The sequence below is a fragment of the Felis catus genome, chromosome D4, assembly GCF_018350175.1.
Source record: "Felis catus isolate Fca126 chromosome D4, F.catus_Fca126_mat1.0, whole genome shotgun sequence".
Lineage (NCBI taxonomy): Eukaryota > Metazoa > Chordata > Mammalia > Carnivora > Felidae > Felis > Felis catus.
Window position 1 is genome coordinate 13,405,546 of NC_058380.1, and position 24,130 is coordinate 13,429,675.

Consider the following 24,130-nt stretch of genomic DNA (forward strand, 5'->3'; position numbering starts at 1 on the left):
GACCTATCATTATTATTGTTTTCTATGAAAACTCTGACCCCTAAAAGATTGGAAGCATGGAGTAAGGTTACACATGATTTCTGCCTTCTCACATCCTGATATGTAATCAACTCCCTGCATAAGATATAAACATACTCTAAATACCTCACCATTCATATATGGTATTGGCATAATGCACCGGGTTTTTAAAGCACCTTGGTCTTTATGCTTTCAATAATAATAATTATTCCCAATGTAAAGATACAACAACCAGGGCCTAAATAAGATTTTAAGTGACATAGATAGGAAACAACCCCAGAATTGGAGTGTGCTACATTGACATTCGAGCCTCCCTTGCACACCTTACTGTGTATAATCCACTTCTCAACTCAAAGGACTGAGTGATCGCATCAATGAAAGCTTGTTGTTGTTGGTGGGGGCGGGGGGTGGGTTATATTAGCAGGAGCCTCTTTTACTTAGTCTTCTTAGCATGCTGACAAGGCCACTGCTTACTCTACCTCCTTTAGCTGGGTTAGTCCAAGTACAAGGAGGTCTCATTCATTTGTGAATGCATTTAATTTCTAGGGAAAGCAACTCATGCAAGTGTGCTCATTCTTAGCAGTTTGCCTTGGGAAAGTCAACTTCACCTCTCCATGTCTGACTTTTCTCCTCTGTACAAATGTACAGGTAAGAGTCTCTACCTCACTGGGTCACAGTGAGGATTAAATGAGATAATGCACCAGTACACCAGGATCTAATGAGTGCTTTGTAAATAAGTTACGACTAACAAAGATTCCTCACCTGAGAATGAAGGACCTCAGGGAGCTACTGCTGAACAGCAGGCCTCTCTCTGAAGGACCTCTTTGAATTGCTCAATTTTCTCGATTGTGAATCACCATAATGTCATTCTCCTTGAGTCACAGAGATGTTTTTTAAAGAAGGTGAAGAAAAGAAAGGCATGGCATTACTTTAAGAAGGAAGGAAGGAAGCAAGGAAGGAAGGAAGGAAGGATGGACACACACATGAAAACTAAGAATTTGCAACACGTTTTACCTATGTGTTGGGGAGAAATCGGGTGTGTCCACCACTGCTGTCTATAGTGAAGTTTTGACTAATGTATGCACGTGAAATAAAAAATGTCCTCGAAGCTTCTCAGGGCTGCGGCCTGCTTAGGTATTTATGTCTAGTGATGAAGGCAAATGCAATTCAGTCTGCTGAGCATAAGAAAAACCATCCCCAGACCCACTCCACTATCTTTCAACATAATGCATTATACTCTTTTCCCAGCAGTTAACATTGCTCAGAAAATCCCTTCATGGGTTTCTCCCTTTCCAAAACTTGGGTTCTTACTCTTCTCCCAGAAACAATCCTCTTTATTGAGTATATCTACCACAGAGACACTGGTCGTGCTTCAGGAACATCAGCATTCACATTATTTCCGTGCCTTTGTTTGCAACATAAATCCCTGAAACCCTGTCTCCGAGAGGGAACGTTGTCATTCCTGCCATGGGGTAAGGCATTTAGCTTAGTGTTAATTTGCCATCAGCGTAATTTAAACAACTTCATAAAATATAAATGGCATGAAATGGAAACGCATTTGTTTTGGTAGCAGATGCCTCTGTTTTATGTGAGGAAGTTAGTCTCATGGTTACAGGCACATTGGGTCCCCTGCCAGGGCCTTCAACATAAAACACGGAGGTTGGACGCCACCCATATTCTAGAGAAATGAACACGATTGCTCGGAAATGCCACACTGATACCTTTTCCACAAATGCCAGAGAGAAACAAACTAAAATGGGACTTTTTTTTTTTTTTACCCCTGCAGAGAAGAAGGAAAATCAGAAGACTGAGTCTTACTGTCCTGACAGGTATCCTGAGATGTGTGATCTTAAGGGAACGCTTTTCGGGAACAGAAAAGAACTTCCAACTAACACGGCCACTTCTAAGGTAAGGCTGTGTACTGCTTTTGATAGCAGGGATAGGACAATATACAAAGTCCCCATTGGGCCATGTGATTAGTCTTTTCAGCCCATGGCTTTTGAGTGCTTCTCCTTCTCTCCCATTACCCCTCTCTGTGACATTCCATTGCTCGTACTTGGGGGGATATGGGAGGAAAGGGATTTCATTCATTCATTTATCAAATACTTGAATTTTTCTATGTGCCATGGATTTTTTACTCACAATGAATACAAAGGTGAACATGGCAAATTGCTAGTTTTCTAATTTTCAACTTCGGTCAGCCTATTGTATTCTGAGGCATCTCTATGAAACATGTAATAACTAGTAAAATCATAGTTTTTCATCTAAAGAACTGTCCCTGGTCTCTTTTGTATCTGGATTGGTGAAATCAGGTAAGCTAGCCTGTACTCAAGTGTGGGATTCTCTCCTTCTCTTCCTTGATGTTTAAAGATGGTCAACACTTTGGTTTTGGCCGCCTTTCAAAAGAGGCTGTCTCTCCATCTCACACTAAATGTGAGTTATTGACCTTCCTCTCACAATCCTGCTCCCCTCTCAGCCTTCCCTATCTTGGGTGATGGCCACTTCATTCTTCCAACTTGTGGGCCAAATCCTTGAAGTGGGTCCTTGACCCTTCTCTTTCTCTGACACCTTACATCCAATCTGTCAGGAAACTTCCCTTGCCTCTACCTTCCACGTGCATCTGGAACCTGATCTCTGCTCCCTACCTCTCTGCTACCTCCCTGGCTCAAACTGCCATCTTGTGTCGAGGGTAGGACTGGAGCTTCCTATAGTCTCCCTCCTTCCACCTTTGCCATCCTATAGTCTATTTTCAATGAGGCAGCCGGAACAATCAGTTTAAAATGCAAGTGAGATCATGTAGCTCCTGTTCCCAAATGCCTGTAATTAGGTCATCCTCACTGTGGTCAGAGTAAAAGCCAAAGTCCTTAGAGACTGAGATCTGGTTCCTTTCTTTCCCTGGCCTCACCTCCTACACTCAACTCCCCACCCCTCTCAGTGTCCATACCAGCAACCTCTTTGCTGGCCCTGAACATACTGGGTACACTCCAATCTAATGGCATTTGCACCTGAGTTAGCTGTTGCCTCTGTTCCTTTACCTAGAATGTTCTTCCCCCCATATATTCATGGCTGACTTCTCCATTTCTGTTAGGTCTTTGCTCAAAAGTTTCCTTCCCCCTGAGACCTACTGTAACCATCCTAAAATTATAACCTTTCTCATTTACACAGTACATCCATCCTCTTTACTTGCTCTGTTTTCCTCTCCCTCCCCACACTTACCACTTTCTTACCTACTATGTAACTAATTTCTCATGTCTTGTTTCATATCTGATCCCCCCCCATGGGTTGGTTGTGTCATGCAACTAACTGGTCCTTGCCCAGGAATTGTGACAAGTTAAATATGTCACTTCCAGGTTAGAGCATTTAATTTCTGACATGAGACACTCTGGAACTCTCTTGTCTTCTGTATGGAAATAAGCAATGTCTGTGAATGGGGACTTTGATCCTTGACTTATTCCAATGAGCAGGACCCTCCCACCTTCTCCACTCTATCAAACTACCACAGACATAAGAGCAAGAAACAAGCCTTTTTGTCTTGCCACTGAGTCTTGGGGGTTGTTTGATGGCACAGCATTGCCTAAGCCACTCTGATCGATGCAGGGAAGATGGAGAAATTGCTTACCCAGTGTCACACAGCCAGGAAGTCCAGACATTCCTCTATGACACATAACAAATTTCTGAAGGTGTGTTGGAAACACAATGGTCTGAAAGTCAAACAATATATTTGCATGCTTTAAATTGAGGACCAGTCCCAAGGAACTAAAGCCATTTATAAAACCCGACCTGTGGGCTGTGCAGACGCTGCCTTCTTCAGAATCAGACAACTAGTCAACAGATGACGACTTCAATAGAGGACTAGGTACAGGTGAGATTGGCTACAGCAGGGTTATCGTTATCTGATCATTTCTCTTTTCCACTGGGTAGGAAACCACTCCAAGCAAATTCCTGGTGAATCCTCCTTAACAAGCTGCCCCAGGGACTGAAATGACCAGCACAATGGTTCTCAAACCTGTGTATCAGAATCACCTAAAGGGCTTATTAAAACACAAGCTGCTGGACCCCACCCCAGTGGGTCTGGAGTAAGCCTGAGAATTTGTATTTTTCATAGTTTTCCACATGACTCTCATGATACTGGTCCAGAGACTACATTTGAGAACCATTAACAACAACAAGTAGCCCAAGTGTCAATTCAAAAACAAAACAGAGGCTCCGGGGTGACTCAGTTGGTTAAGCGTCCGACTTCGGCTTGGGTCATGATCTCACAGTTAGTGAGTTTAAGCCCGTGTTGGGTTCTGTGTTGACAGTTCAGAGCCTGGAGCCGGCTTCAGATTCTGTGTCTCCCTGTCTCTCTGTCCCTCCCTCTGCTCACACTCTGTCTCTCTAAAAAATAAACATTAAAGGGGCGCCTGGGTGGCTCAGTCGGTTAAGCGTCCGACTTCAGCCAGGTCACGATCTCGCGGTCTGTGAGTTTGAGCCCCACGTCGGGCTCTGGGCTGATGGCTCAGAGCCTGGAGCCTGTTTCCCATTCTGTGTCTCCCTCTCTCTCTGCCCCTCCCCCGTTCATGCTCTGTCTCTCTCTGTCCCAAAAATAAATAAACGTTGAAAAAAAAAATTTAAAAAAAAAAATAAATAAATAAACATTAAAAAAACTACACACACAACTATATTTGTAGGCTACAAAATATTTTTGGTAAGAACTTCCAAATTCCAAAATTTCCAAATCAAATTAGTCATCATGGAAACAGTTCTTACACCTCTTATGGTTTTGGGTTAGGGTAACCACACATCCCCTTGCTCAGAACATTCCTGATTCACACCTACTGCCCCAGCGTTTGTGTGTCAACAGCCCCTCCTTTCACTCTGGTCAGTGTCCAGGTCTGAATAAGTTATATGATTGTTCTGGGTAGGCCTGTTTACATTTTTTTTATTTTACAATTTTTTTTAAGTTTATTAAAATTTTTTTTAAACGTTTATTTATTTTTGAGAGTGAGACAGAGCATGAGCAGGGGAGGGGCAGAGGAGGCAGGGCGTGGGGGAGGGGGCACAGAATGCAAGCTCCAGGCTCTGAGTTGTCAGCACAGACTGTGAGATTATGACCTGAGCCGAAGTCAGACACTTAACTGAGCCACCCAGGTGCCCCTAAGTTTATTTATTCATTTTGAGAGAAAAGAGCATGAGCGGGGTGGGGCAAAGAGAGAGGGGAGAGAGAGAATCCCAAGCAGGCTCTGTGTTGTCAGTGCAGGGCCCCTCAAGGGGCTCAAACTCACAAATTGTGAGATCACGACCTGAGCAGAAATCAAGAGTGGAACGCTTAAACAATGGAGCCACTCAGGTTGCTTCTAGGTCTTTTTACATTTTTGACTTCGACTTATGATGATTTAAGGGCCTCAAAGATCTTAATCCCACCAAGGTTGCAGTGCTGTTGGGAGAAAGACCTGTGTTCTTGCTAGCCTCAGGACCCTTGTTGGTTTTTATGGGGGATAGGGAGTAGGGATGGAGGAGGGGGGCGTGTTGAACATGGGCTCTTCCCCGTAACTGGCCAGCACCCTGCAAGAGCTAGGAATCAGCCTTGCTCACTGATACATGCAATACGAAGTCAAGTATAAAAAAAAGCTTCTGGGGTGCTGATGTATAATGCAGAAAAACAAAGACTGTCAGAAAAATGAAGATCTCAATATGCACCCCTGTCCCCAACAATGGGAATAGAACCAGAATTAATCTTCCAGCTGAATGGCCACTGCCATTTTATTCTCCCAGCCGGCTCTCAAGTCTTATATGAGGCAAATGCATGCTTTTTGCCAATCTTACTAATGTTCTTTCCTGAGGTCCATGTTGTTGAGTTGGAGGCTCTGATGACTAAAGAGGGTAAGTCTGCAGGGGCACGTTATCTCCACGTGAGGAGAAGCCCCACAGGGCCACCCTCTTTCCGAATGAGAGGGAAGGATTCCTTGATATAAATTACGGTGTGGGTGTCCTGGCCCAGGGATGAGAATAAATCTTTGCCTTTCCACCCCCTTTTAATAGCATCTAATTACTTCCAGGCTTCTAGACAGTTTCACAACACAATGATTAAGGCAGTGGGAAAAGCACTTTTCAGCTAGGCTGTCATCTACCTATTTTTTTTCTTCTTTTTAAAAAAATTATGATTGAAGCTTAGTTGACATGCGTTATATTAGTTTCAGGTACATGACAGTGATTTGACAATTCTGTACATTACTTGATGCTCAGCATGAATAGCTACTTCTTGATAACTGCGGGAATCCTTACTTGAAGCCATTTATCTGAGTTGAAGGCTGCCCCTAAAGATACATACAGCTGGCTACAGCTTTAGTGTAATGGCAATTCTCTAGAGTGAGAGAGATGTGCACCTAACTGGCAGAGCCTCTCAACATTCCAGATTGTTAGCTAACTCCACTCCAAGCTTGTCCTATATCATCCAGAACATGCAGTATTGCTGTAACTGGTTTCAGGTCAATAGACGTTTAGGAAAGGCAGATGGGGACAGTATGGTGGGGAGGCCAACTGGATACATAACTGAAAATGGGCAAAAGACACGTGTCACCCCCACATTAAAAGAAACCGCAGAGTCTACTGGTATTTACTAGGTAGTTGCTTTATATAAACACTGTGCTTACGGTAAATGCAGCTAAGTTGACAGTTTTTGCCTTGTGGGAGTTTTAATTTTATCATGGATGACCTAAATTCAACCAACACTCTTCACAACTGCCGACACCCTGTACCCACACACACACGCCCATAGACTGCTCAGGCTGCCATAGCCAGATACAATACCCTGGGTGTGGTCAACAAGAGTTTATTTTCTCCCAGTTCTGAAGGACCACTAGTCCAAGATCAAGGTTCACGCAGGGTTCCGATTCTAGTGAGGGCTCTTTTCCTGACTTGCAGATAGCCACTTTCTTGCAGGTCTTCATGTGGTGGCAGAGACTGAGGGTTGGGGGTTGGGAGCGTGGGTGGGAGCTCTCTCTTTCCTCCTCCCATAAGGCCACAGTACTTTCGAATTAGGGCCCCACCCTAATTTAACCTTCATGACCTCATTTAACCTTCATTGCATCCTGGAGACCTTATCTCCAAATACGGTCACACTGGGGGGTTCAGGCTTCAACATACAAAGTGGCGGGGGCACAATTCAGTCCACAGCATACATAGGGCACACTAAGGCAGGAGCTAATGCAGTGCTGAGACCACTGATGATTAAATATTTACAGTGAGGAGAACCTTCTTGAAGCAGGCCTGCCGTGTGCTCTGGGAGCATTCTGACAGTCTGCTGCAAGGAGAGGTCAGTGTGAGCTCTTTTCATTTAGCCAGGAAAGGCTTTCTAGACAAATGGGGATTTCTGGTGATATCTGGAGGGCAGAAAGATAGATTTAAGTGATAACAGAGAGGATAATAAGACCAGCGGGAGCGGGAGCATGAGAGAGATCCTACTTAGAAGAAAGAAAGATACACGGAGGGGTAGTTTGCGAGTTTTCCTATTTTCCCTTTGCTTTTTTAAAGTGGCTTTAAAGTGGTCTGCCTTTGTGTTCCTACCGTAGGAAGCTCATCATTGTGGGCTGTGTGTAGGTGTTCATTTTTCTTTTACTCCCTCTGCACGCTTCTGTAGGCTGCTCCCTGGGGTTCTAAGGCATCTGCCTGGTTTTCTTACATTGTTCCCATGTCTATCTGAGCTGCCTGATTTACTCATCCTTCTTTACTCACTCATCTACCTCCATCTCCTTTGCTTCCCACCCCAAATTAATCTGTGTAGTATCCTGACCCCTGCCAACACATATCCTCCTCAACTGCCTTATCTTGACCTTCTCTCGAAAAAAGCGGGCACAGGTGACTAAAAATCAAGCCAAACTGTTTGAAATGTGGGAACCCCACCTTTGGGTGCTTTCTGCAGTCTCTGCCTGGACTATATCCCCCTTTCCCATCATTGCTTAAGTTTTAGAACCTAGGAAGCACACAGGAGATTCATTTAAGAAATCTCACACACACACAAATAGATGAATACCTGAGGTGATGGATGTGTTAATGAACTAGATGTTGGGGGGACACTTTCACAATATATACCTCTATCAAATCACCATGATGTACAGTTTAAATAGCTTATAATTTTATTTGCCAATCATAATTCTATAAAGCTGAAATTATTTTAAAAAAGCACACACACACAAAACCTAAAGGAATTTCAATGCACACACGTGCACAAGAATGACTCTTTTCTTGGGTGATTGGGAAGTTCAAGGGTCACGTCAAAGCAGTTGCTTCCAAATTCACACGAGCTTTGGTGAGCTGAGACTCTGTTAGGTCTCTCCTTTCCCACCCCACAGACCTGCTCACTTCTGCTGAGAAAGATGACAGTGTGATTGGGTGCAGAGCTTCCAAAGTCTTGATTTTAGGGCCCTAGGGTATCAAAAGAGTACTGCTCCCTCCTCTGCAGCTTTACAGAACAGAATGCGTTGAAAATGGGAGAGTAAAAGCACCATTAGAGCTCTCTCTTTGATTTAGGCCACGGTCTTCAGAAAGTTTCCTAATAAATTATGAATATGACGCCTGGGAGTACACGATTAGCCCATCAGCAAGGTTGTTTTTGTTGCTTTGCTTGGAAAGAAGATAGAAGATGTGTCATGTTGGGGAGGTGGGGGTGTCTGGCAAGGTCTGAGAAGGCAAAGCTGAAAGGGAGACACGTGGCAGGACAACTGGGAAGTTCTGGGAGCTCACTGCTGCTGACATCACAATTTTGCCTGAGAAGGTCCTGCCTGGCTTCGGGTCCTGGCACCATCACTTCCTAGCAGAGGGACTTCCAGCAAGTCACCGAGGCTCCATAAACCTTAGCTTCCCTGACCGTCATATGGAGATAATAATGGTGTCTAAATTATATGGTCGTTGTGAGGGTGAAATGAGATATTGTAGGCAAACACTGGGCACAGTGTCTGTGGCTTGTTGTAAACACTCAATACTAATAATTATTATTATGCAAGAATGACATCTTTTTCTCCCATTCCAGTTTGAAGCTCATGGGTGTAAGACACATGTAATAGAAATTTCAAAAAAGTAATAGAAAAGCAGGGAAGCATCCTAAGCTAGAAATATTATCTTTGGGGCACATGGGTGGCTCAGTCGGTTGAGTATCCAACTTCAGCTCAGGTTATGATCTCAGTTTGTGAGTTCAAGCCTGCATCGGGCTCTGGGCTGACAGCTCAGAGCCTGGAGCCTACTTTGGATTCTGTGTCTCCCTCTCTCTCTGCCCCTTCCCTACTTGTGCTGTCTTTCTCTCTCAAAAATAAACAAACCTTAAAAAAAGAAAATAATTATCTTTGTATTATCCCCAAATTGGACTCCATTCAATAAAGGACCAAGAGTGTTCTTAGGATATTTATAAAATGATCCAAAGAGGACATATGCTAAGGTGCCTTGATACACTGGTGTGACTCAATCAAAACTTGCAAAGTTTCTCCTCCTTTCTGAAACCTTGGAGGACTGGGGCTATTTCACCATCTACTTCTCACCAAACTTCAGTTCTGCATCATATCCACTCTTGAAACTAATGTCACCTCATCCTTCATGAATGTTCTCTTTTCTCTCAGCCCAGCCTGGCATCTCTCTATTGACTTCACTTCTTCAAGTCAGTTATGCTGTACAACCTCACATTCTTAGGTCAATTTACTGATGTAACAATACGTTCAAGATTTAAAACTCAAATGAGTGTTCAACTATGCCTGGAAGTCTTTCTGTCATTTGCCAGGTAAACTGCATATCCTACTTTCTACAGTGATTATTTGAAACATTTCCCATTTCACTTCATATTATTCAGAAGATCAAAGCTTTCCAAAGGAACCCTTGTGAAAACGACAAATCCACTGACCTAGACAACAATCCTCATCTTTTCTCCTATTAAATGAGTTGTTCCTTCTATCATTTAAGCTGCTGCTCTCTCTCCTCCAGTCTCCTCAGGACCATGGCATGGTTATTCATTTTCCTCTACCATTTAATGAACAAACATCTTTCAAGTGGATCCTTCCTGTCAACATTCAAATATGTGCAAACTTGGGGTGTCTGGGTGGCTCAGTCGACTAAGCGTCTGACTTCAGCTCAGGTCATAATCTCATGGCTCATGAGTTTGAGCCCCTCAATGGGCTCTGTGCTGACAGCTCAGAGCCTGGAGTCTGCTACAGATTCTGTGTCTCCCTCTCTCTCTGCCATTCTCCTCTTGCTCTCTCTCTCTCTCTCAAAAATAAACATTAAAAATGTTTAAATATGTGCAAACTTAAGATACCTTCAAGTAACCACTTCTGATCCTTACATTCTACTCCAGCTCCCAGTATATTTTTATGTTCTCTAAACTTTCTCAACTTTCAGTCCTCCCTTCTCTCTCTTCCTACTCCACCTCCATGAGTCTGGAATCCTGGCCATCACATGTCCACATTGCTGAATCACTCAGCTCTCAGCATTACATGGTGTCAATCACTTCCTTCTAAAACCTCTCTTCCCTTCACGCCTCTGGTCCCACTTACCCTAGTTTCTCTCTTAGCCCCACGATCTCTTCACAGTCTTTTCCAGGCTAATGGTGCTTTTTCCAGCCACTAGATATAGGATTTCTGCCAGGATCAGTTCTAATATTTCATATCTTCTCACTTTGTACATTTTTGCAAAGCAACTTTACCCACCTTCCACAGTTTAGACCCTTTAGACCAGTATATCTAAGAACTGACTTGACACATGGGCTTCAAGTCTTCAAAGACATCAACCACACCCTATCCAAGATCTACTTTCTGTCAATACATAATTTTCCCTCTCATTGAAAGACATATCTGTGGAAATAAAAAAAAAATATCACCCAAATAAGAGCAAGTAAAGACTATAGTTGACTCTTGAACAATGCAGGATTTAGGGGCACCAAACTACCAAGCAGTTGAAAATCTGTATATAACTTTTGGCTCTCCCAAAACTTGACTACTAATAGCCCACCATTGACCGGAAGCCCTTACCAATAACATAAATGGTTGGCTAACACATATTTTGTATATACACTATATACTTTATTTTCATAATAAACTATGCTAGAAGAAAGAAAATGTTAAGAAGATCTTAAGAAAGAGAAAATGCATTTACAGGATTGTAGTGTATTTATTGAAAAAAATTCACATATAAGTTTATCTGTGCAGTTCAAGTCAGCATTGTTCAAGGGTCAACTGTTTTTATTCAGGGTACAGGAGTCAGCCACTATCACTGGTATTTGGCAGAGGCTCAAAAGCAGGCTGACAAGTGGGAATGTTTCATAGTGCAGAAGTAAAAAAAAAAAAAAAGGCTTCAGTTATGTCCTGATTAGAGGCTGTTGGCATGGGGAAATGTAGGCAAGTTAACTAGACATGGGCATCCCATGTGATTGGTTAGCCTTCTCCAGTCGGTGCTAAACTGGAAATGGGGGCAAAAACTTGGCAGGATGTCAGTTATTAATCAAGCCTGGACTCTTTGGGACCAATTGCTACAGGGATTATTGTTTGGTTTCCTAAACAGTTTCCAAGAGATAGTAGTTTGATTTCCTGGACAGGTAGCTATATAAATATGTTAGCCTCTTGGGCTGGTTGCTGCAGATTATGGGTCAGAATTCTACTGTATATATAGTCTTCCCATTGCCCATTTGTATATACAGTCTCTCAACTCCATCAGTCCATCTGTGTAAACCAGAAGATAAGGAGGCAAAACAGCATGATGATATGAAATGAGTTCTAGAATGACACTGTTTACTTCCTAGGTCCACCACACATTAGCTGTGTACACTGGATAAGTTACTTTATTTCAATTTTATTTACCCTAAAAATTAGGAGAATGAGAGACTTATCTGAGTCTGACACAGTTACTGCCCACCCAACAGCTACGACCCACATGTTTCTAAAAGTGTTAACAGCATTATCTAGCAGCTATGTGCTTGGTCCAAGGATAACCAGGAATGGCACATTACAAGTAACAGAGCCTAAAATGAGAATTTGACTGAAGGAAGAAAAGAGATGGGGGCTGTTGAGAAGTCTACTATTCTTAGGTTCGGAGTTAATAAGCTTTCAGTGTCAAAATGTTTGGATTGGTTATTGTCTTATTACTTTGGAATGAAGACAATTTTATTCACAAAGATGATATTAATATAAGGAAAATTCAGCCTATTCTTAGGTGTTAGCTACAGGCTTGCAGAATTCAGTAGATTCTTTTAAGAGTGAAGATTGTGAGAGAAGCTCTTTCTGCCAATAGGTTGCAATTTAAATCAACTAAGACTTCTATAATTTGAAGCCTTGTAGTGCTGGAATAACTTAATTCTCACCTTGAATTAGTGTAAATCCACAGAGAGAGGCAGGAAATACACTGTTGAGAAAATAATGCCCCCCACACACCCTAGCTGCATCTTCCAAACATCTCCTTTTAATTATTCTCTGTTTGACAAAGAAGAAAAGAATGATGACTAAGACAAGCTTAAAAGGGGTGTTTTCTTATACTACTCAAGATACTATTTCATATTATAACTGGAGCCATTAAAACAACAGCTACTGGGAGTAGCAGAGGACACAAGCCAGTGACTAGAAGACAGATATTCTCAAGGATTATGCACGAGGAGATTGTTGGCTTTTATTTTACAATATGGAGCAAGACTTGGGGTAAGGGGGAATGGAAGACTAGTGAGTTTTGTTTCTGAGGTACCAGACTGCTAAATTTATCTTGCTGAAAATAATCTGTAACAAACTCTATGGTGTTTGAAGGAGCTCTACAACTCAAAACTACAATAAATAGAGGACTAAAACTACGTGGCTCAAAACGACATTCTTCCAGTACATGTACAAATGCCACTCTAAAAGACAACAGATAAGAAAGATCTTAGGGTAGAACCAGAAAGACCAGACTGACTGATTGACCTCTATCAAAGTGGAGAGTCCTCAATGTTCCTGTGAAACAAGATATGTTATATGCTATTTTTCACTGTGTGTGTCACTTCTCATTTTCCCCTTCTTCTGAAAACATAGTTTAAATTGTAGTCGTCTGTTTACTTCTTTGACACAGTGATCTGGTACAAATGGGGTTGAACAACTTGTCTTATATACTTAATGTTCCTGAACTTTACTGAGTAATCAATTCCAGAACTGATTCAGGGGAATACCTTCTCACCAGGGACCCAAGCAGGATAAATAACTAGTTAATATTTTAAATCTTCCTAGGAGAGGAGGCAAATCTGATAGCAGATAATTCAACAATCATTCCCATTCTGTTTTACCCTCCTCCCCTTACTGTGTCTTCTTTGATTAACTATTATGTCCATATATAAACTGATCATGTGGTCACTGCAAGTTTGGTCTCATTTCAGCACCACGGTAAATCTTGACTAGTCTGAGCCTATCTTGGTAATTCCATTTCCTTGGCAGTGATTGTTTTGGTAATGAGTATGTGATATAATTCTGGCTAATAAGATAGAGTAATAAATATGCTGAGAGGTTTCTAGAAATATTTTTCTTGCTTTTAACAAAAAAGTAATAGAAGGGAACTTAGTCATCTTAACAAATATTTGTGAAAAATCTACAGCTAACATCATACTTACTGGTGAGAAATTAAAACCCTTTCCACTAACAGCAAGAAAAAGGCAAAATTTCCCTTCTCACTACTCCTTTCCAACATTATACTTAACTAAGGCAAAAAAAAAAAAAGGAAATAAGAGATATATAAATTGGGGAGGGGGAGCAGGAATAAAACTGCCTTTGTAGATAACATAATCATGTGATTATAGCAAGGTTACAGGATACAAGATTAATATACAAAAGTGAATTAATGCCCAATATACCAGTAATGAAAGAGTGAAATTAAAAATTTTAAAGGTCTTTTATTTTAGCACCCAAAAAAGGAAATGCCTAGGTATAAATCAAAGAAAATATGTACAGTATCTACATCAAGAAAGCTATATGGCACAAAAACAGACACTCAGATCACTGGAACAGAATAGAGAACCCAGAAATGGACCCACAAACGTATGGCCAGCTAATCTTTGACAAAACAGGAAAGAATATCCAATGGAATAAAGACAGTCTCTTCAGCAAGTGGTTCTGGGAAAACTGAACAGTGACACAGGGCGCCTGGGTGGCATAGTTGCTCAGCGTCCGACTTCAGCTCAGGTCATGATCTCGTGGTTTGTGAGTTTGAGCCCTGCATTGGGCTCTGTCCTGACAGTTCAGAGCCTGGAACCTGCTTCGGATTCTGTGTCTCTCCCTCTCTCTGCCCCTCCCATGCTCATGCTCTGTTTCTCTGTGTTTCAATAATAAACATTTTTTAAAAATTAAAAAAAAAAAAACTGGACAGTGACATGCAGAAGAATGAACCTGGACCACTATCTTACACCATACACAAAAATAAACTCAAAATGGATGAAAGACCTAAATGTAAGACAGGGAGCCATCAAAATCCTTGAGGAGAAAGCAGGCAAAAACCTCTGATCTTGGCCGCAGCAAATTCTTACTCAACATGTCTCCAGAGACAAGGGAAACAAAAGCAAAAATGCACTACTGGGACCTCATCAAAATAAAAAGCTTCTTTCTTCACAACAAAGGAAACAATCAGAAAAACTAAAAGGCAACTGAAGGAATGGGAGAAGATACTTGCAAATGATGTATCAGATAAAGGGTTAGTATCCAAAATCTATAAAGAACTTACCAAATGCAAAACCCAAAAAACAAATAATCCAGTGAGGAAATGGGCAAAAGACATGAATAGACACTTCTCCAAAGAAGACATCCAGATGGCCAACTGACACATGAAAAAATGCTCAACATCACTCATCATCAGGGGAATACAAATCAAAGCCACAATGAGATACCACCTTAACCCTGTCAGAATGGCTAACATTAACAACTCAGGCAACAACAGATGTTGGCGAGGATGTGGAGAAAGAGGATCTCTTTTGCATTGTTGGTGGGAATGCAAGCTGGTGCAGCCACTCTGGAAAACAGTATGGAGGTTTCTCAAAAAATTAAAAATAGAACTACGACCCAACAATTGCACTACTAGGTATTTTTCCAAGGGATACAGGCATGCTGTTTCAAAGGGGCACGTGCACCCCAATGTTTAAAGCAGCACTATCAACAATAGCTGAAGTATGGGAAGAGCCCAAATGCCCATCGAGGGATGAATGGATAAAGAAGATGTAGTATATATATACAATGGAGTATTACTCGGCAATCAAAAAGAATGAAATCTTGCCATTTGCAACTGTGTGGATGGAACTGGAAGGTATTATGCTAAGCAAAATTAGTCAGAGAAAGACAAATATCATATGACTTCACTCATAAGAGGACTTTAAGACACAGAACAGATGAACATAAGGGAAGGGAAACAAAAAAAATAAAAACAGGGAGGGGGACAAAACAGAAAAGACTCACAAATATGGAGAACAAACAGAGCGTTACTGGAGGGGGTGTGGAGGGGGTGGGCTAAATGGGTAAGGGGCACTAAGGAATCTACTCCTGAAATCATTGTTGCACTATATGCTGACTAACTTGGATGTAAATTTAAAAAATAAAATTAAAAAAATTAAAAATAGAAATCTAAGTTTTTAAAGACAAAAATAAAATATATTTTATTTTATATAAAATATATAAAGACTAAATAAAATATATTGTTATATTTTATTTTATATAAAATATATATAAAGACTAAATAAATTTTTCTTGTTAACAACAACAACAAAAAGAATGCTATAAAACTCTAATGAAAGAAATTAACGACAAACTAAATACCCATTTTGCCCATTTCCCCATGCCTCCTCCCTCTGGCAACCATCAGTTTGTTCTCTGTATTAACAGGTCTGATATCTGCTGTTTGTTTGTTTAGTCATTTATTTGGTATTTTAGGTTCCACAAAAAGTGAAATCATGTAGTAATTGTCTTTCTTGGGCTGACTTATTTTACTTAGCATAATATATTCCAGTTCCACCCATGATATTGCGTTTAATAAGATTTGACCTTTTCATGGTTGCATAATATCCTATTGTATGGATATGTGTGTGTATCCACACTGCATCTTCTTTATCCATTTGTTTATAGACACTTAGGTTGTTCTTATGTCTTGATAATTGTAAATAATGCTTCAAGAAACATAGAGTGCATTTTCTTTCATAATTAGTGAGAGAAGGGGACTGAAAGATACAAGTTTCTAATTATAGAATAAAGAAGTCAGAGGAATAAAAAGCACTGCATAGAAAATATAGTCAATGATATTGTAATAGAGCTGTGTGGTGAAATATGGTAGCTACACTTGGGATGAGCATAGCATCACCTACAGACTCTTCAAATCACTATGTTGTACACCTGGAACTAATATAACATTGTGGGTCAACTATGCTCAAATAAAAATATTTAAGGGAAAAAAGACAAACTAAATAAATAGAGAGATACTCATGAAGATCAAGAGTTAGTATTGTCAAGTGGTCAGTTTTTCTCAACTTGATTTATACCTTCAGTGTAATCCCAATAAAAAATCCACACAAGTTTTTGTGGATATTGACAAACTGATATTAAAGTTTACATGGAGAGGAAAAACCCAGAATAGCCAACACAATGTTGAGGGAGAAGGACAAAGCAGACAGACTGACACTGCTGGACTCCAAGACTAACTATAAAGAGAAAGTAATCAAGATAGTGTGGTACTGGTGAAAGAACAGATAAATAGTTCAATAAACAGAATAGAGAACCCAGAATAGACCGACATAAACATAGTCAAGTGATCTTGGACAAAAGAGCAAAGATAATATAATGGGGCAAAGATAATATCTTCGACAAATGGTGCTAGAACAACTGAATACCCAATAATAAGAAATCTAGACACAGACCGTACATGAATCACAAAAATGAAAGTGGCTCAAAGATCTAAATGGAAACTGCAAAACCATAAAAAGCCTAGAAGAGAACATAGGAGAAAACTTAGATGATCTTGGGGTTTGATGATGGCTTTGTACATACAACACCAAAAGCACAATCTGTGAAAGAAGTAGTTGATAAAGTAGACTCAATTAAATGAAAGACAATGTCAAGAGAATGAGAAGACAAGTTATCGAATGGGAGAAAATATTTGCAGGAAACACATCTGATAAAGATCTGTTATCCAAGACCTCCGGGGAAGAAGGCAGAGTAGGAGGACCCTAAGCTCACCTCATCGCATGGATACAACCAGATAACACTCACATCAGTGTAAGTAACCCAGAGAATGACTCCGAGGCTGGCAGAACAGACTCCCCACAGCTGACTGTAGAGAAGAGGACACATCGAAGAAGTATAGCAAAGGCGGAAACATGGTCGTGAGCTAAATGGATCTTCGGAACTGTCAGTGAGGCAGGATGCTGTGGGTGCTGAGGGCAAGGACAAACAGAGCTTCACACCAGGCACCCCAGGGCCAGAGAACCCACACAGAGAAAATGAATCCCTATAACATTTGGCTTTGAAAACCAGAGGCGCCTAACTCTGAGTTCTTACAATCAGTGGGGCTTAATACCTGGAACTTTACAACCAGTGGACTGGGTTCTGGGACAGTTGGAGGGCAAAAGGAAACTAAGTCCTCACCCTTGAAGAGACAGCACAACAAAGAGGCTGCTGAGATACAGCATAGAAGTCCAGTGTGAAAAATGCCTGGTGTGTATAGGAAGATGTATTCACCAATCTCAGAGCACGTGCTGGAGGGGCAGAGATCTTTGTGAGATTTCTCTGGGAACAAGGGAGCTGATGTCCACCATTTCCCTCCCCAGTTCCCCAGCCTAGACACGAAGACAGGTGCAGGAATCAGTGCAGCACAATGCTTGCCACCTATCTTGCTAATAACAGTGCACCCCGCCCCCGTGAGCTTCTGTGGATCCACCCCTCCAACTTGCCTGGTCTGGTGGGGATTTTCCCAGGAGGCTGCAGGTCCCTTCCCACAGGGGACCAGCAAAGACCTTGTTAGCACCATGTGCTCCACTCCCTCAATCTCCTGCAGACCTGGTCCATCCAATACACCTTTGGCTGGAGCCCATCTAAAGTGGTGCCATGAGCCTGGCCGTGTGCAAACAGCCCTGACAGGGACCAGCACCACTCCAAAGTGATTCCTGCCCCAGAGTCCAACTGTAGCCCTGCCCACCAGTGAAAGCTTCTCAGGGGACAACACAGGAAAAGTACCCTGCATTTCAGTGCTATTGCATCGTGGGCAAACGCCTGGATTGACTCAACTGGAGAGATCATCCAAACAGAAAATCAACAAGGAAACAGTGGCTTTGAGTGATGCATTGGACCAGACGGATCTAACAGACATTCAGAACATTCCATCCTAAAACAGCAGAATACACATTCTTTTCAAGTACACATGGAACATTCTCCAGAATAGATCACTTGTTAGGTGACAAAAGCAGTTTCAACAAATTCTAAAGGATCGAAGACATACCATGTATCTTTTCTGACTACAAAGCTATGAAATTAGAAATAGACCACAAGATAAAATCTGGAAACAACACAAATAAGTGGGGATTAAATAACATGCTACCAAACAATGAATGGGTCAACCAAGAAATCCAAGAGGAAATCAAATCAAAGAGGAAATTTAAAAATGCATGGACACAAATGAAAATGAAAACACAGTGGTACAAAATCTTCAGGATGCAGCAAAAGCTATTCTAAGATAGAAATTTATGGCAATACATTGCTATACCTACCTCAAGAAGCAAGCAATGTATTGCTTGCCTACCTAAGAAGAAAAAACTGAAACCACCTAGCCTCACACCTAAAGGAGCTAGAAAAAGAACAAATCCAGTAGAAGGAAGGAGAAAATAAAGATTAGAGCAGAAATTTTAAAAATAATAACAATAGAATAGACCAATGAAACTAGGAGCTGGTTCTTTGAAAAGATCAATAAAATTGATAAATCTTTAGCCAGATTCGTTAAGAAAAGTAGGACTCAAAATCATAAATGAAAGAAGAGAAATAACAACACCACAGAAACACAGAGTATTGTAACAAATTATATGCCAACAAACTGGACAACCTAGAAGAAATGGATAAATTCCTAGAAACATAAAGCTCCCAAAGCTGAATGAGGAAAAAACAGAAAATTTGAACAGACTCATTACCAGCAAAGAAATTACATCAATAATCAAAATCTCCCAAAAAACAAAAGTCCAGGACCAGACAGCTTCACAGGTGAATTCCACCAAACATTTTTTTTTAGAGTTTTCTTTATTTATTTTGAAAGAGACAGAGACGGTGTGAGTGGGGGAGGGGCAGAGAGGGAGACATAGAATCCCAAGCAGGCTCTGCAATGTTAGCACAGAGCCTGACATGGGACTCGAACTCGCAAAAATTGTGAGATCATGACCTGAGCTGAAACCAAGAGTCAGACTGCTTAACCCACTAAGCCACCCAGGTGCCCCTCGACCAAACATTTAAAGAAGAGTTAATACCTATTCTTCTCAAACTATACCAAAAAACAAAAGAGGAAGGAAACTTTCCAAATTGCTTCTATGAGGCCAGCATTACCTTGGTACCAAAACCAGATAATGACTCTACAAAAAAGAGAACTACAGGCCAATATCTCTGATGAACACAGATGCAAAAATCCTCAACAAAATAATAGCAAACCAAATCCAACAATACATTAAAAACAATATTTCACCACAATCAAGCGGGATTTATTCTTGGGATGCAAGAGCAGTTCAATATTCGCAAATCACTGTGATATGTCACATGGTTAAGAGAAAGCATTAAAAATAATATGGTTATTTCAATACATATAGAAAAGGTATTTGACAAAGTACAACAATAGTTCATTAAAAAAAAAGCTCTCAACAAAGTAGGTTTAGAGGGAACATACCTCAACATAACAATGGCCATACATGAAAAACCCACAGTTAACATCATATTCAATGGGGAAAAACTGAAAGCTTTCCCCTTAGGACAAGGAAAAAGACAAGGATACCCACCCTCACCACTTTTATTCAACATAGTACGAGAAGTCCTAGCTGCAGCCATCAGACAAGAAGAAATAAAAGGCATCCAAATTGATAAGGAAGAAGTAAAACTTTCACTATCTGCAGATGACATGATACTATATAGAGAAAACCCTAACGAGTCCACCAAAAAACCTACTTAAAACTGATAGAAGAATTCAGTCCAGTCGCAGGATAAAAATCAATATACAGAAATCTGTACCATTTCTCTACCAACCCAAGTGTCCATCAATAGATGAATGGATAAAGAAGATGTGATATATGTACACAGTAGAATATCACTCAGCCACAAAAAAAGAATGAAGTCTTTCCATCTGGAACAACATTAATGGATCTGGAGGATATAATGCTAAGTGAAGGAAGTCAGAGAAAGACCAATACCATATGGTTTCACTCATAAGAAGAATTTAAGAAACAAAACAGATGAACAAAGGAAAAAATAGACAAACCAAAAAATGGATTCTTAAGTATAGAGATGGTTACCAGAAGGCAGGTGGGGAGGCGTGGGTGAAATAAGAGAAAGGGGTTAAGAATATGTTTATCATGATGAGCACTGAGTAATGTATAGAATTGATGCATCACTCTATTATAAGTCTGAACTAATATAACACTGTATGTAAACTCTACTAGAATTTAAAAAAAAATAAAAAAGTATCATCCAAAATATACAAAGAATTCTTAAAACTCAAGAAGAAAATAGCACAATTAAAAAATAGGTCAAAGACCTTAATAGACGCCTCACCGAAGATAATACACAGATTGCGCATAAGCATATGAAAAGATACTCCACATAGGTCATCAAGGAAATGCAAATCAAGTCAATAATGAAATACCGCAACACATCTCTAAGAATGGTCAAAAAGCAGAAAAAGGAAAACAGCAAATGCTGGTAAGGATGTGAGACAACACTCACTCTCATTCATTCCTGGTCAGAATGCAAAGTATTCTGCAAGACAATTTGGCAGGATTCTACAAAATTAACACACTCTTACCATGCCATCCAGCAATCATGCTCCTTGGTACCTACCCAAAGGAGGTGAAAACTTATGTCCGTACACAAACCTGCACACAAATGTTTATAGCAACTTTATTCACCACCGTCAAAATTTGGATGCAACTAAACTGTCCCGTAGTAGGTGAATAAACTGTGGTATATCCACATAATGGAATGTTATTCGGGGCTAGAAAGAAATGAGCTATCAAGCCATGAAAGACATAGAGAATCTTAAATACATATTGAAGCTAATCTGAAAAGACTACATATTGTATCATTCTAACCATATGACATTTTGGAAAAGGCAAAACTACAGAGACAATAAAAATATCAGCTGGTGTCAGGAACTGTGGGTGCTGTTGAATAGGTGAGCACAGAGGACTTTTAGGGCAGTAAAACTATTCTGTATGATAATACAGACTTTGTGTAATCATGATGTGTCCATGTAAGTTCATCAACTGCAGTGAGTGCATCTCTCTGGTAGAAGATGTTGACACTGGGGGAGGCTATGCACGAGTATGGGCAGCAGGGATATGGGAAATCTCTGTACCTTCTTCTCAATTCTGCTGTGAACCTGAAATTGTTCTAGAAATTATAAGGTTTAAAAAAAAAAAGTACAGTTGAGCAAGTAGGAAGATATCCAATATTCTTTGAAAGAAAGACTCAATATCAAAGAGAGGCCAATGCTCCGAAGTTAGTTCACATACATGACACAATTCCAATGAAAACACCATTCAGTCTTTTTCTGGGGGCAGATAACTCAGCTACAAAGCTTATGTGGAAACATTAGCAAGCACAAATTTCCAGGAGAACTTAAAAAAATCAATGTTGGGGAAGGGACGGGGACAGCTAACATATTAAAACATCACATAAACTTCTACAATTAAAATAGCATGTATTGATATATGAAGAGAGAGACAAACATATAGAACAGAAACAAAAATCCAGAAATAGATCCAGTACATGTGAAAATTTAGAATAGGATAAACAACTCCAATCAGTGATTTGAGAGGGGAAATGATGAAGTTACCAAGTTGAGACAACAGAGTAACATAGGGAAACACAAGACTAATTCCACAGGAGAGCAGAGATCCGATAATAAAAAATGAACTCACACAGTGCTTTCATTAATTAATTAGGAGAAAAAATTGATAAGTTTGGGTATATAAAAATAAAAACCTTTATGGACAAAAAGCATCAGTGGTAAAATGAAATGCCAAGTGACAAAAATGGAAAAGTATTTGTAAATTAAATCATAAAGAGCAGTAACCTGTAGTGTATAAAGGCCTTCTCCAAATTAAGAAAAGACTAACAAATCAATTGAAAAATGAGCAATGATATGACCAGACAGCTCACCGAATCAATGGCTGTCATCATATGAAAAGACATTCCATCGTGCTTCTATAATAAGGTAAATGCGAAATTAAATATAACGTGATTCCACTTATCACCCCTCAGGTTGTCAAAAACCCAAAGTCTGACAATTACCATCACTGGCCAGGCTATCACCAAGGAAACATTTATATGTTGCTTGTGGGAAGGCAGAGCGAAATAGCATATCACCATGGGGGAAATTTGGGTTATCCCTGATGAAACTACAATGCATTTACCCTTTAACAAAGCAGTTCTTCTGGAAATCTATTTTGAAGATACATTGGAAAAAATATGAAATGACATACGAACAGCTTACACGATATAACACTCTTCGTAACACCAAAAGGCTGGATATATCCAAGCATCTATCAATACAGGATTCGTTGCATAAATTAACGTACAGCCACAAATGGAGCGCTATGCTGCTATAAAAAGAAGTGAGGATGACCTTTTGTAGGAGTGATCTTCAGGGTATATTATTAAATGATAAAAATAAATGGGTAGAACAAGGTGTACTTTATGCTCCCTTTATAAGGGGGGATGCATTTACATATCTATTTTCATAAAGAAACAATGTAAGGATAACCCCCAAACGAAAACAGAGGCTTACTCAAGAGGAAGGAAGGTAATACTTGGGCACAGAGAGGGCAAGTTTTTCCTTCTGGACTTAGCTGTGTGTGCAGTAATGACGGGGGGCCGCTGTAGCCAGCCTGCAACCAGGATAGGAGCTACGCCAAGAATGGTCACAGTACGCACTGAAGATGACAGAGTGCACACAGAATGACCCTGGGTCCCCCATGATGTTAGAGCCGATGAATTAGTTCATTAAAATCAGCCTACTTGCTGACTTTTATTCTGCTACATAACCTGTGAGGTTATCTTTTCTGTGACTTGAAGCCAAAGCATACTGATGTGCTAGTATACTAGTTGTTGTTTCAAACAAGATAATTCATGAAAAAGTTCTTTACCAGCACATCTCACATGATGAACGTTTAATAAATATCAGCTAATATAGTTATCCACTTCCCTGTTTTCCAACCCTATCACCGGATTCTTCTCATCAACGTCATCACTTTCTCAGTATCACTGACATCTTTTTTTCCTCCATCCTTGCTGCTATCAGTTCTGTAACATCTCTTCTGCAATCCTCGTTGCTTATCTGATCACACAGTGGACCAGTCGTTCTATGCCTACCCAGCTAAAAACTCTTAATGTCTTTATTCTTGGGATCAAGATAAAAGCTTTAGCAGGGCCTACAGCAGTCCTCCACAGCCTGTCCTCCGCTTAGCTCTTCAGCCACATTGTCTATTAGATTTTCCCTTGATCTCTGTATTCCAATTATACTTATTTCAGTTCCTGAAATGAACGTTGCTCCTTCCCACCACAGGGCTTTTGCATGTGCTGTCCCCACTATCTACAATGCATCCCAATTATCTTTATTTTGCTGAATTTGTTCCTATTCAACCTTCAGGCAAAATATACCTTTAGGGAAGCCTTTCCAAAATCCCCTGTCCAAATCAAGTACTTTCAAAGAAAGTTTCTTTCTTTTTATTTATTATACATTAGCATGATCTCAACAAGATAGAGATTTCTTATCTATTCTTCCATATAAACATGGCAGATTATTCCTTCTTCCTCACTGAACATTCAAAAGGAATGGGGCTGGAAATTGAGCACATTATTTTCTCAAAGATTTCTTGACTACTCAAGAAATAAACATTTTAGGGGCACCTGAGTGGTTCACTGGTTTAACATTT

At 40.3% G+C, this 24,130-nt stretch overlaps 1 protein-coding gene and 1 long non-coding RNA gene across 12 annotated transcripts in view; one reads left to right on the top strand and one right to left on the bottom strand.

Annotated features, from left to right (window-relative positions):
• TRPM3 (transient receptor potential cation channel subfamily M member 3) overlaps nt 1-24,130 on the bottom strand; it is an 804,873-nt gene that overhangs the window by 346,341 nt on the left and 434,402 nt on the right. The gene's annotated exons all lie outside the window — the stretch shown is intronic.
• LOC111557613 lies at nt 428-1,930 on the top strand. Its single transcript, XR_002737833.2, has 2 exons — nt 428-666; nt 1,805-1,930. It is a non-coding gene; the product is annotated as an uncharacterized LOC111557613 (long non-coding RNA).